The sequence below is a fragment of the Microtus pennsylvanicus genome, chromosome 6, assembly GCF_037038515.1.
Source record: "Microtus pennsylvanicus isolate mMicPen1 chromosome 6, mMicPen1.hap1, whole genome shotgun sequence".
In the NCBI taxonomy this organism is placed as follows: Eukaryota; Metazoa; Chordata; class Mammalia; order Rodentia; family Cricetidae; genus Microtus; species Microtus pennsylvanicus.
In genome coordinates this window covers 17,521,921-17,537,361 of record NC_134584.1, presented here as the reverse complement: position 1 = coordinate 17,537,361, position 15,441 = coordinate 17,521,921, and the positions used below count along the sequence as shown (strand labels likewise).

Genomic DNA, 15,441 nt, shown 5'->3' with positions numbered 1-15,441 from the left:
TCTATGGAAGTGTTTTAAAATTCACATAACTGGGTTACCCAATTTAATATTTATATAGTATATTTACTGTATTTAATTGGCAATTATAAATTCTGTTTAAAATATTTTTCTACCCACCAATATATACTTTATGATTACCTTCAAGGTCTACCTTTCTAATATACCTGATAATAGCTCATTGGACATAATTTATATTTACTTTTTATGTAAAGGTTTTGCAAATAATTTCCATTTCATTAATTTTCAATTTATTAATTTACATTAATAAATTTCTTCCTTCTGTTGCTCTTGCTCAATGAACTTCCCTCAGCACTTTCTTTTTGGATATTACATGCCTTTCAGGTACATATGTATACATATATTTGCTTACACATATGCATGCTCATTCACACACATCAACATTCATTTTTTTCTAAGTACAAGAAGGAAAAGCTGCAGAAATTTCAGATGAATGGCTAATGTTCCTATTTGACTAAGTACTAATATAATTTAAGTCCATTATAGTTCTCAATTAACAATAATATGATAGGGAAATGGATGTGGAGAGAATTTTTGAGAAAAAAAACAAGAAATGGTCAATAATTATTATAGTAATCACATTAATAGAAATGGAAACAATGAAATATTCATCTTCAGCTATTACATAAGCAAAATAAAAAAAATATTGCTCAGGCATAGCAAAAATATAATTAATATTTTACTTAGTTCTCTTTAATGGTGTTTGGAGGCAGGAGAGTAATCATTGTTCTAAAAACTGTTCATAGATTTTAACTGTAGTTACAATTCTACATCATCCCTCCAAATACAGTAGATAGAGATCTGGGTATGGAATCATTAAGGTTTTTTTGTTCTGATTTTACTTTTTTGTTCATTTGTTTGTTGCTTATTTTCTCTCATTCAGCACATACTAACCTCAGTTTCCACTCATTCTACTCCTCTCAGTTCCACAGACACATTCCTCCTTTGTTTCCCTTCAGATAACAGCAGGCCTTTCAGGAATGTCAAGGCTTGATGAGGCAAACCACATGGAGGAAATGGATCTCAACAGAAGACAAAAGAGCTAGAGACAGCCCCTTTTCAACTATTAGCAGTCTCACAAAAACAACATGATACACAACGATACATTCATAAGACACAATACAAACCCCTACAGGGTTCAGGATTATCATTCTGTGTGAGACCCTATGAACTCTGCTTAGTGGCTTCTGTTGTCTGTGTTCTTGTGGTATCCTCAAACCTTCTGGCTCCTAAAGGCCCTCCTCCACTTTCATGGAGTTATCTGAACTCTGTCTAAAATAGGGCTATGGGTCTCTGCATCTGCAGAGCTGTTCATTGAAACAGGCAATAGCAAAACCTTGTCAGTAACATTAGGATTCTGTTAGATGAAAAGGATTAAATAAATTATATCACACAAACATTACAGAAAACAATGTTGTAAGTTTACGAAAAGTGTTGAGCACAGTATTTATTTAGATAGAAATTTTGACGAATACTCAAAGTCAAAGAGATATGGGGAGTTTTTCCAAGTTCTTGTAGAAAACAATTATAGACTTAAGAGTCACTGTATGCTACTGACCATCTCTATATATCACGACTCACAATAACTAATTTAAAGTATTTCTTGAAATGTCAATGATTTAGTTATCTAGAAGTTCTGATTAATTAAATAATAGTAAAATAAACCTAGCATGTTTTATACTGAGGTTATAGAATAGATTTTAAGAATTTCTTTCTTTAAATAATTTATTCTGAGTTCAATAGAATATATCCTAGAGGTTCAAGCATTTAGAGTGTCTCAGGATCACCCAAACATCAGTTTTCATTATATTGCATCAAAGAGGTAACTACAGAAATGGAAGGATGAACGGAGTGAATACTATCCCCAGGACATTACACAGAAACCATAGTTTCTCTTTTAATAATAAACTCTCTACTAAGAATTTTTGGTTTGTGATTGACTTCTCTGCTGAGCATAGAAAGCAAATCTAACATAATGTTACTAACCAACTTTTACTGAGTTTCACCTGGACATCCTCCAGATCCGTTTTAGGTCTGAGACTTTGGCCTGAATAAAATTGTGTAAGTCTTGAAAAAGCTCACCTGTGTGGGGATAGAAACCTAATTACTATAAAGTAATATATTGAAACTAAAGTTTCATGTTTAAACACTTCTGTAAATGAAAAGATATTAAGATATGACTTTATCTATATTTCAGTTCTAACTTAGAAATTCCCACATCACACTAGGGCCTCCAAAATCCTACTATATATTGGATGGATATTATTAGTGTGACTCAAACAGGTTACACACATATAACAATAAAATCAACACATTTACGTAAATTTTACTATATGCCTAGTATGTTTCTAATTAATTGTAGACAGAAATTTCTGTCCCACAAGGTCCCATAGCTTTTCAATCCAAATAACCACCCAGAGGTTTATATTAATTATAAATCAGTTGGCCTGTTGCTCAGGCTTATTACTAACACTTAAAACTTCCATTATCCCATAATTTTTACCTGTGTTTAGCCATGTGGCTTGGCACCTTTTCTCAATGAGACATTTTTACCTTGCTTCTTCTGTGTCTGGCTTATAGCTACATCTCTTCTTTGTTCTTCCCAGAATTCTCCTAGTCTAATTTTTCCACTGATACTTCCTCTTAGCTATTGGCCAATCAGCATTTTACTAAACAAATATGAGTGACAAATCTTTACAATGTTCAAGAACATTATCCCACAGCAATGTACACGTAATGATCCTAGGATATTTTGAAGAATTACTTTTACTTAACCCAAAATATTAGAAGCAAAGAAATTCCTAAAAGATAATTATTTTGACTTACGAATAAATGAGCCAGATTAAATAATGCACAGATAGAAGGTAAAACATCGCTACTCATGTGTCTTTTAAAATACCTATGAAAGACATTGAATAGCATGTACATTCATGGAGTGAGTAAAGCAAATAATTATCATCAACAACGGTCATCTTTTAATCGGCCATGGGTCTGAATGAAATGAGACATGAGAGGACAGATGAGTTTTCCCTCTGTTTTACAGGAGACATCGATCTTTCATTGCTTCAGTAATCAGTGGTCTTAATCCAAATATTTTTGAATGGACACTAAGGTGGTTTCACTACCTTGTCATCCTTTGTGTTTGTTTATTACCAGATTTATTGGATTTCTAGATTATAGATGGAGATCATGAGGTTTCACCAGGTTTATCAATGAGTTGTTTTTTTCCTGAATTTTGTCTTATCTATCTATCTATCTATCTATCTATCTATCTATCTATCTATCTATCATCTATCAACTATCTATCTACCTATCATCTACCTATCTATCATCTATTTATCTATCTTCACCTATATATCTCTTATCTATAAAGACATAGGTATAGACATATATGACCTCTCCATTGATTAATCAGTCAATCAATACATCGATCTATCCATTCATCCATCTATGCATACATCCATCTATCCATTCCATTCCATTTTTTCTCTCACTCTGGATAACTCTGACTAACATAATAGATATTTTTATAACCATTTTACGGCTAAAGACATCTAATACACAAGGCAAAAGTAATTTTGCATGCTGACTGTTCTTAGATTTTGTGTTCCAAACTACTGTACAATGCTTCCTCTAATTATCAATTTTTTTAAAATTGATACATTGACATGCTTTAAAAATCATTTTATTTAATCAAATAAGTGTATACCCACAAACAGCTTTAAGGAAAGCCTCACTAATCAGGAGTATATTTTGTATTGACTATTAAAATTTGAATAAGACAGGTGTTGTTGCAGAAACTAAAAGTTAAAAGTAGTGAGCATGTGTTTTTCCAGGGTAAAACAGAAAATTTTAAGATGTTATTTTTTTGTTTTACATAAAGAAATAGAATATCATAGTTCTAACAAATAGTTTATTTAGAATAAGAAGACAAACATGATGACTCTTCATAAAATTTTATAACTAAACTCTCATATCTTAGGACTAGAATTCATTGAGATGACTGAGAACTGTTAGTTTACTAAGAATACCTTATTGCTATTTGTGCTTTGAGATTTAGTACACTGATCTTTGATCATGTTCATCTTCACTTAGCTCCTCCCAGATCCACTCCCTGAGCTAAATATATATTCTCATTACCATGGAGTTGATTAATTTAGCAGAGTCTATTGTAATATAAATATAAAAATCTTGTTCATAAATATAAACTTAGAATGTCTCTAACACCCTATGCTTAACCCATTCCACTTTTGAATCCAGCTATGAATTGTGTATTTTGCTGCACTGAGATTTGACTTAAAGTTTTCAAAACACATCTCTGATGATGTAAAGATGGCCTTGCCTCGTGGTTGCTCTTGCACATTTGGCATATCTATAATGGGAAGCCACAGCTCATTCTCAGACTGTTGATTTCACAGGATGATTGGACTATTTCCTCTTCAAAGTGTTCACACAAATCTTTAACAAGTTACTTTAAAATATTGCCTAGCCAACTCATGGTTTAACTATTTCAAATTTATAGAATTCATACTCATTCTAGTTTTCAAAACTGCAAATCATTTGCTTGCCCTTACTCTTTACATTGGACTTTGCTTTCTCTAAATTCTCCCTTTACTTAAAGAATTTTAAAAGCCTATCATATATATATATATATATATATATATATATATATGATTTAATCCATGAAATATGATTTAAATTCTGATGTATTTTCAATTTCTTAAAAGTCAATATCCTCATTCAATCTTAAATCATTATTAATTTTGTTAGAATAAAATGCTATCAAGAGATGTAGAAAGATACATGGATTATAGATAGATACATGATAGATTATAGGAAGATGATAGGTAGATAGACATCAATAGAAGCTGATTTTTGCCTTTTGCTTTACGATTTATCAGTACTATGTTATCCATAAAAACTCTCAAGAGTGATTTAGAATTTTATATACATTAAATCCAAGTAAAAGGAATTTACTGATTGATATTTTTATGTAGAAAGGAAATACTCTGTTTTAGCCATAATTTATGTATGCTTACTTGGAAGGTTCTTCATGGATATCTTTCTTTTTGCTTTAGTGCATTATTATTGACCTATTACCCCATATTTTAATCTGAAGTGCCAAAGTGAGTCAAGATTAACTTTATTAGGTAAACTGTAATAAGAAAAGCGAAGGTCCTATTTTATTTATTCTTTGATTATTTCACATACTAATACCATGTATTTTGATAATATTCACTTCTTACTACCCATGCCTTCTCCTCCCCAACGCCTCCCAGTTGATTTCCTTTGTTAACAAGAATTATCCCGCTAACTGTGCTTCATGACACACTAGTATGTGTATGACTATAGAGGCGTCTTCTCAATTGTCACAGTCCAGCAGCGATCAATTACCAGTGGCTCTTCTGCTATGGATAGGGTCAGTCTCTCAAACGTTCTTTACTCATCCATGTTGTAATGTTGGCTGGTTTGATGGCGAGCAGGGCTCTGCTCTTGATACCAGATGTTCTGAGATTGTGGGTCAACAAACCAACCCTGTCACATCTGCAGGAAACCATATCAAAGCACTCCAATTCATTCACACACATTCTGTACCTCTTCTGTGATGCTTCCTGCTCTTACCACAAGATAGTGTGATGTATTTCCACTTGTACAGGCTTTCTCTCACATTGTTTTAAACAAAAGTATTAAAAAAAATACATTTTTGCTAACTGAAGCAATAATGTTTCTTATTTTTCCCACTTGAAATTAAACAATTAATTGCATATTATTATTATTTGGAAATTATTTCAGGTGATTAATATGCTAATTTGATGAAATGTGAAGGACTTTTCACAACACATATCAATACAAAAACTGTATACTTATCCATATGCATTGGTTCATGAGACAACTCAGGAAAGACATTCAATGATGAACCAGTTTTCCATCCTTGTTCCCTTGACCCTTCCTACTGTTGAATTACAAGATGTAGAAGTATCTACATATATTTTTACAATCTTGTTTCATTTATATATGAAAATATAATAATCCTAATTTTTCACAGTAAAACTAAGCATGTGATGGCATCAAAAGTGACAATTTTCAGAGTTTCTCTCTCAAAAGCTTCAGCGTTTAGCACTAAATTTTGCCTTTCTAGTTTCTGTAGTCTGACCAGCATCAATCTCGTGTTGGATGCTTCTCTGCCACCAGCTAAAATGATTCTTATAACTCTCCCAAGGTAACAAAGGAAGGGCTCAGGATGAGAAATGCTCATGCTTTCAGGTTCAGAGATTAGCTCCATAATAAATTTTGTTGACTGAAATACATGTCTATTCCTTTCAACTAATCTTCGAAATAAAAAAGAAAATGATCAACTGTTTACTACGTGGCCTTCCCCAGGGAACTTTGACCAAATTAGTCCATTTATTGTCTTCTTTGATGTCTGAGAACACACCCCATGTACTAGGTGCTCAGCGGGCTCACTTTTCTATTGCTGGAGAAAGTTGGCACCTGTTCAGAACATCAAACTTTTAAAGCCACTTATGTACACTGCACATTTTATCTTGGGGTTTGGAGAGTGCCTACAGCCCTTAGACTGAGTGCAGTCATTGATACAAATCATTCCTCAATGAATAGATTTGTTTCAGAGCAACGAAGTGTCTGTTTGGCAGTTCTGAGCAAGTCCATGTAGACTCATACAATGTGTCTCCATTCTATTCAGTTGCTGTGGTCATAGTAATGGAAAACCACAAGGGTGTTAATAAAACCTTGTTTTGTTTTTAACAAACATTTTCATTTCAGTATACTAGAAGCAAAGTTGGCCTTTTCCTGAAAATGCTATGGTGTGAAATATTAAAATTAAGCTACACGTCTTTTCTGAAATCAAATGCTCCTCAGGACAACCCCTTCCCATATTCGTTAGTGCCTTAGTAGCAGAGCAAGACATGATCTTAACTCTGTTTTATATTTTTTTTAAAGAATCAAAAATATATTAGTCTGTATAATTCTATTTGTAAGTATATTTTTAAGGCTGACCATACATTGAAGTAATATCACACAGAGTGAGCAGTTATATATATGGAGATGGAGAGATGATTCAAAGTTTAAGAGCACTGTCTGTTCTTTCAAAGGTCCTGAGTTCAGTTCCCAGCAACCACATGGTAGCTTACAACCATCTATTATAGGATTTGGTGCCCTCTTTGAGGAAGAAACCTGATCAGTTGTCCTCATCAGTTTAGACCATGAAACCCAATAAGGACAAGTTCAGCTGCCCATGCATGCTTTAGCATTGCCAGAGCATAAATTTCAGTTTCACAAATTCATATATAAATATATATGTTTATAACCTGCTATATATACATCACATATATAAGTACATTGTGTGTGTAATATGTCTGTGTGTGTTCATCAAAAATTAGTGAAAAGAAAAAGAGTCCATGGACTTGAAAGAGAGCACAAATTGTATAAGAGATTGTAGGCCAAAAGGTATGGGTAAAACAATGTAACTACATCACAATCTCAGAATTTTAAGAAATAGTTTTCAATAATAAATTAGGACACAATGTAAAGAAAACCCTCCATGTCTATTGGGGGATACAAGGGAGAGAATAGCCAAAGCCTGGGAGAGCACCAAGTCTTTGTTCTGACACTGTTGCTTATTCACTACTTCCCCCAACAACTGTAAATGTTGGTAATTTCCATATTTTAATTGACTTCTTCCATCTTTCTTAGGAACAACTAAGCACTGCAGTGTGCCATGCTTTCACAATGAGTAACTGAATGGCAGCATTTCCATCACCGTTTGTTTGTTTGCTTGTTTCAACACATCAACCTCCAAATGAAAGGAAATGGCTCTGCTAGCCACATACTCCAGTGAGATAAAGACAGTCAAATATAAAGAAGTGGATGCTAAGCATTCCCTCTGCTGCGCTTTAAAAGTAATATCCCTTACCTTATCTTCTCAAATGACCTTTCTCAATGCAGAAAAAAGACCAAATAAGAAGGGACTGCTACAAGTTAAGTAACCTTTGTCAAACACTTACCATGATTTAGTAATAATTGCCTAGATATTTTTACCGACTCTTCACAAAGAAGGTTTTTGAAAAGGACTACTTCCCCGATATTGAAGAAGTCGCTTGAGAGCCAGGGATGCCATATTCATCCCTATGGACATCAGGAGGAAAAGACCAACCTTACTCCACACCCAGGACATTAGCAAACCGGAATCCTTTTCACACTCCCTCTGTTAAGCCTGAGTGATCTTTCCTCCTCCAAAGCGCAAAAGGGGGTCACTTGTAGGTTTAACAAATATGTATCCAAAGGAATGCTAGTCTCTTAGTATTTGTAATTATGGACAATGTTATGTCAGTTTTAATATCCCTGCCAGGAAACTCTTGGAATAGTCATTCAATTTAGAAAGAAAAACAAAACAAAACAAAACAAACAAACAAACAGAAAAACCCACCCGTACTTGTTTACTATGATGCCTCAAATGAGATGCAAGGTGCAATTGGTGGGCGAGTGTGGGTGACTTCCTGCCGGGAGAAAGTACCTAAGCTGCTTCAGCTGTTCTCGTCAATTTTGAAAACAGCCAATCAGGCCTGAAATCCCTGTTATCATACGCTGTGTACGTTACAAATCGTTGTAATTTATTCAGGAGTCATAAGGGGTGAGAAGTTCATGCTTGGCTTAGTTCTTCTGGCACTAGGAAGAGGTAAGGAAGGCACTGCAGTCCTATCCATCTTCACAAATAAAACGCTGACCTCCAAGAGGAAGCTCCATCTAATATAAACCGTACACGCTTTGAGTACTTGGGGTAAGGCATAAAAGGACATCTCTCAGGCTAAACCGCTGGACTTCCTCAGTACTACGAATCGCTGATGGATGAGCTAGCAGTTGAATGTTTAGCAGGCTGTGACGACTTTGCACGGAAATATGAAAATTTATTATCAGCTTGCCACATCAGCGCTTACCCTGGCTGCCTCTGCTCTTTCCCTTTGCTGTATACTCCCACTCCCTCTGACAGCCACCCCCTGCCTCTGCCCCTACTTTCCCATCCCCCCCGCCGAGAACTGCTGGTCTAAACTGTCACAGTCCTGGCCGTCAATTTTCAAGAACACAGGATTTTTTTGTTTTGTTTGTGTGTTGAAATGATTCTTATTAACCTTACTGCTTTCTGTGTGACCTTGTCTATGGGACAGGAAGGGTAGTAGTGCAGCCCCAAAAGTATGCACGCTGGGGTGTGGGAGAAGGAGGCAAAAAGGGGAAGGGAGTAGAGGGAGAGTCAGAGAGCAGAGGAAGGAGGAGAGACTGCGAGAGCCGAGCATCAGGCCGACAAGCGCTGCCAGCCAATCAGAGGCACGCTCAGGAGCTGCAGAGACCCAGCCTGGGAGCCTGGGGCTGGAGGTGCGCGCAGCCCAGCCTGGGCTCTCCGAGGACCGCGAGCAGCCGTGCCCAGAGCTCTGAGAACGTCCCCCCTCTGCTTCTCATAAATTAAGTTTCTTTCCACCAGTTAGGGCAAGTCAGCCAAGGTAAGGTTTCAATACATAACACTTTACTCTGTCGTGACATTCATATTTTTATACAATGGGACTGCTTACTCAGTTCGGAGTGAAACAGTATTGGTGAAAATCTTCCTCCTGGATGCTTTTCACAGGGTGCTGTGCTAATGGGAAAGTTGCAGCCCGCAGCCTTGCCGCTTGTATAAATTTGTGTTTCTTATGCCGGAATGCTGCTCTAGAGACTCTGGAATGTGAAGCTTCTGATATAGCTGGTTTTGTGGAGATGCTGGTCTGTGGATGTGCTGTTATCTGCCTTGCTCCTAAAGAAGTTGGAAGGGGACTCTGCCAGGCGCATTGGAATACTGAGGGCATGCGATTAAGCAGCATTTATGTCTATCTATAAAAGTGCGATCCGCGTGATCAGAATCAAACAGGGATGTTGCAGTCAGATTTTCCACAGAGCTTTTTAATTATTGTCTTTCCAGTATCTTTAAAATTACATGGCATCTCCGCACTGGAATTGCTGCAAGAAGAGCCTTTCTGTTTTGTTTTGCTTTTTTTTTAATTTTTTAATTTTTAGAAATTTGTTTGCTTTTTCTTTTTTTTTACTTTAAAAATGTCTTTCATACCTGTTTATGGAAGCCTAAGGTGAAACTTTTATGTTTTATAAAGGGCACAGTAATGATGCCGGGAGAGAAAGAAGCCTGCTAGCTGCTGTGATCACTAGCTAGTTCATTTGGTGTCTGCCTCTGTTTCTTAACTCTCAGGCATTGCCTTAACTTCCTACACTTGCTTTGTTCTGAGTGTGGAAATCCCCAAATTTTGTCTTTGTTTCCACATGTGAACAGCAAGGGAGATCACGTCTGTACTTGTATGTGAGTGTGCTGTGCATGCAGATGTTGAATAAGGCAAATCCTTTCTATGTAACAGGTGAAAACAGAATTTTACTAGTTAGGGATATGGAGATGTCCTTAACTCTGTTATCTGTTACATTAAACAAACCTTATGCTTGATCAAGCTAAGTGTTCCTTATGTTTTTTAGACTGGAAACTGAGAAAAATAAGAGTATTAGGGAAAATCGTCTGCTTTCTGGTGTGCTCAGGTGATGGCAAGTCTGCTTTGAGACCAGAGAGATCAGAGAAAGATCTTGTTATGCAGCCAAAAACCTAACTATATACTCTGCTTGCGTTTTCCAACCTTTATCTTTCATTCTGGTATCACCCACAGATGTTAAACACAGGGGGCTGCCCGTCTTCAATAACTGTTCTCTGTCTCAGTGCATAGTCTCCTCAAAGACTATATCCAGTCCTGAATCAAGAGTGTGAAATGCAGAGTAGATCTTGAACATACCTGGTAAGATGTGGGAGGAGGAAGCAGAATATGATACTAGAAGAGAGTCTGTTCTGTAGCATTCTGGTCTGGTCCAAGCTCCAATTATTATTGCAGTTTCTTTCAAGCTTCCTGTTATATATTTGAGTCTATATTTACAGCTAATGAATTAACCTAGAGTCAGGACCCAATTCATTCACTCTAGACGGTATTCACTTAATGGGTTCTGGTCAATAATTACTTTATGCATTATAGTTTCAGTGTTTTTCAACACAGAGTGCTAACTTAAGGAAACAAATAGACAATGATGCTAATGGCCTGTATTGATTGGCTACCTGAAAACAAGGATTGGTACAAAATGAAAAAAAAAAGCTATTTCAAATGCAGCAGAAACGCTCAGCAGAAATAGGCCAATAGCAGAGGAGACTAAGACAGGAGAAGAAATGCGGTGGGAACTCTATTTCAAGCAATGACTGGTACACTCTGAATATGATTATCTATAGCAGCTGCAAGCATAGGCAACAGCTTCTCTGATACTTAGATTTCATATTGTGCAAACTGGTGATTATTATTACTCCTATGACCTTTGCTAAAATGGAGATGGGGAAATGATTGGAGATTTAATTCTACAACATTATGAAATTTTAAACAAAGTGTGTTTCATGAACTAAATATAAAGGGTTTGTTTTTGTTTGCTCCTAGGAATATGATTGTTAGGCTTCGAATCTGTCTCTGTGGCCCAATTTATATAAACTGCATTTTTAGAAAATTTGTGGTTTTTCTCCTCTGAATTTGACTTATGGGTGGTTAGGAGTTGAAACCATCCCTTATGTACTTTTAAACTCAATGTAGTGACATCTAAATATGTGTGTACTCTGCAGCACATTGAAAATATTGAGGACAAACTTTCACTTATCCTGAATAAGTTAATTGGGGTAGTATAGTCCATGGAAGAGTACAGGCATTGGAAGCTAAAACTGTTGTGTATGATGCTCTTTATACTTATTTAGAAAATGACAGTAAGTATACCAGTGAGCTAGAAAAACTATTGATGTGTTTCAGTCTGGGTGCTCTTCCTATTAATTTTCTAATCACTTTGAAAATGGATTTCAAGTTGTACATTTCCAATGAACCCTTAGCGCATTATTCCTGGACACTGTCATGACACCATCCTCATTTTTTCTATAAATTAAAAAACTGACACTATAATGTCCTACGCTAAAAATAGAGAAGGGGAGAGAGAGAACACGGAAGAAACAGTTTACATGTTGGGATTACAATAGATGTTCCTTCAATTTGGTATTTTTAGATGACCCATTAAAAATTAATATTCTCATAGCAGACTGTTTCTGTTCTCCATTTTCATTGCTTGGGGTGAAATGTTTGGTATGTATATATTTGGAGGTGATGTTCAGTCTAGTAGTTCTGGATGCTTGGTGTACTTTTGAGCATTCAGACCACTGTACATAATAGGATAAAACTTTTATTTTAAAGTAAGTTTTCATTGGTAGTTACAAGTAGCATACTAGGAAAGTACTGAGTACCATGATTTGAAGATGGGACAAAGGTTGGGTAGCGCTGTACGACGTGTGAACTCTCTGTCATATATTTTGCCCCCAATTTTCAACATGAGCAAAAATCAAACATACTAACTGATATGCTAAGTTGTTATCTGTAAGGATTCAAGGCATTATTGTTATAATATCATAAATCAGTGTGCTTAAAGTCTTGTTTGCTTAGGAGTATTTTGGAATGCTACCTTCAAATTAGATGGTTGATAAAACTCATCCACTAGAAAGGTTAGTATTTTCTCTTCAAATAGTGTTCATTCATGAAGCACAATTTTAATATGAAATGTGCAATTTAAAATTAGATATAAATTTTCACTTGTTTTATGTTTCTACTCTCATATATGCCATAGTCAAAGTCCCTATGCAGAATTAAAAGTTCATAGATATGTGACCTGGTATTTATTTTCCAAAAGTAAGTGTTAAGAGCTTTCAAGATGACTCACTGTACAAGAATGAATTCTGGGATTTGTGTCCCAAAAATTTTTAGGCAAAATTGTAGCAGATGTACTGGTTGGTTGTAACACTTGCTCTTTTATGCAGAGAAGGATCCAGTTAAGCTAACCAAAATTTGCAAGATACTGGTTCAGTGAGATGTCCTTCCTCAATATATAGAGTGGAGATCAATTGCAGAAAACACCTAGCATCAACTTTGGGTCATTCTCATTCTAGAGTATTCATATACATGTGCACCTGCATACATGTATGTAAACACTCACATACAAACTTACACATGAAAAGAAACTGGCATCATTAACTCAGGAATACTTAGAATTAATTGTGAAATGATAAATTAAGATAGATATACATAAACCATTATAAATTTAAATGTAAAGAAAGCCTGTCTCAAAAAACCAAAAAAAAAAAAAAAAGAATATGAATGTGTGTTGACTACTAAGAGCCCTGTGTTCCTTTACAATTGGGCATTATATATTACTACTTTATTGAGCAATTTCTTCCCTTTAGTTTATATTTCTACCTTCCCCTTTCTCTTTGCAAGTAATCTCACATATTGCAACCAACTCCCCTATAAATCCATGACTTCTTCATACATTGGTTTTGCATGCAGATTGTATATGTATATATAGACTACCTGTATATAACCCATATAATGTAAATTGTATGATTAATCATTTAGTACTGATAAATGACTAGTGTGGTCTTCCCTGGGGATAAACACCTTCCTTGCTCCCACAATTTTCAGTGGTCTATGGTTTTTATATGTTGTTGAGGTTCATGGCCTTTTCCCCTTCTACTTTGGCATGACCATTGGCAACATTTTTATTTAGTGCATGTGTGGGCATCATATTCATGGGGCTTTATGGGGATAGCTTATACTGTTACTTGGAGATACAAACTCACAGGAAAACATGATCTACTGACACTTAGAATATATCAGTTCCCTCTTAGGCAATAATGTTTTGTAGATGTATCTACCAGTTCAGAGTTCCACAGCTCTGAATTTTGAATGGTGTGGTTCTCTGTAGTGATCTCAGTCTGTTGCAAAGAAAAATTTTCTTAATTAGATATTAAGGGTTCACTTACCTGTGGATACAAGGACAAATATTTATAGTTGTTAGGGTATGCATTGGTTTAGTACATTGGTAGGTGTAGATTCTCCAACAATGACCACGACTTCACTACACACTGAGTAGTTATTAGCCATGTTTCCAGTACCAGGAGTGGTTTCCCTCTCATTGAGCATGTCTCATGTCCATTTACATAGATACTGTTTACTGACAAGATATACATGCCACTACTGCAACCTCATGATATCCTGTCATGTATATTTTTAATATAGTCCGTGGGCATCATATCAGGGTAGAACTGTTAGTGGCCTCGCTTTTTGGAAGCTTTCATGGTCTTTCTGTTTTCATGAAGGCTAGTTCTCATGTGAGTTCCAGAACAGAGGTCTCTGGTCCTATTTCTAAAGTACATGATGTCTGCAGCAATGAAGATGTAACGTTCGCCTCTGAGGGGTAATCAAAGGCAACAGCAACCGACTATACTTTTTGAGAGAATTGGGACAGCCCTAGTCTATAATTCAAAGCAGGAAAGGACCCCAATATGTTTGACTTTATCATTGGAGACAGTTGCTAATAGCTTTGTATTATTATTATTAGAGTATTTTTAGGTTGGTATGTATCTCTATGTTGATTCTTCCATATTATTGCATAGTTACGCTATCATTCTTTACCCAGTTACATATTAAAATACTTTATTGGAGATTAAAAGGAAGGCCAGTACAAAATAAATAAAGTAATGTATCAGTGCTGAATTTTTTTTGATTAGATGCATTTGTGAAATAGCAAGATACATACAGGAAATTGAACAGATGGGTGTCCAAGTAAAGCTTGTAGACAAATAACAGTTGCCCCTCCCTTTAACAGCATGTGCAGATGTTGCTTTTGTGTATAAGGTTTTGATGTGTAGATTTTCTTTTTTGATAGGCTAAAAAAAATATGGAAATCTTGGTAAACAAAGCTAATTGGATAATGAATAATACCCAAAAGTGTTCAATCAAGCTGTTTACTACAGTGCATAGAAGAGTATGATCAATAATAAGACTGGCAATTCAAGATTGTACCTACACCATGTAAAGGATGTGAAACTATGTTTAAAAAATAAAGACAGCTCAAGTTTTCCAGTTCCAACCACTAGAGGGGATATAAACAATCATTACATTGTAAATGGGAGAATTTTCACATCAACTTTGATATTTTGAACTAATCTATGATTATTTGTATCTCAGATGAAACATAATTAGAAGACATTGAAAGTTTACTGTATAATTTTTTCAATTTACCTGAAATCAGCATTCTTGTAAATCAATATACCTATCAAGGTTTAAACACAGAGTCATTGATTTCCTATAAATATTTGTGGTGGTATTTAACTATTTAAACTATTATCATAATGAACACTGAACTCAGTGTGGTATGAGTATGGTGAAATTATAATTTACATTTAAAATGTGTAGAAGTGAATTATTTTACAAGTTTTTTTTTTTTTTTAATAAAGCACAATGTCTTTCTAGAAAAGGA

General features: G+C 35.3%; 1 protein-coding gene across 4 annotated transcripts in view; it reads left to right on the top strand.

The window, feature by feature from the left end:
- Positions 1–15,441, top strand: part of Cdh18 (cadherin 18) — a 739,086-nt gene that overhangs the window by 381,510 nt on the left and 342,135 nt on the right. For 2 of the 4 annotated variants that reach the window (XM_075975834.1, XM_075975832.1), the window contains exon 1: positions 9,350–9,530. The exons of the other annotated variants lie outside the window; for them this stretch is intronic. The gene's annotated coding sequence lies outside the window, so the exon portion shown is untranslated. Of the gene's footprint in view, positions 1–9,349; positions 9,531–15,441 lie in introns of those variants that run through there. 4 annotated transcript variants of the gene reach the window in all.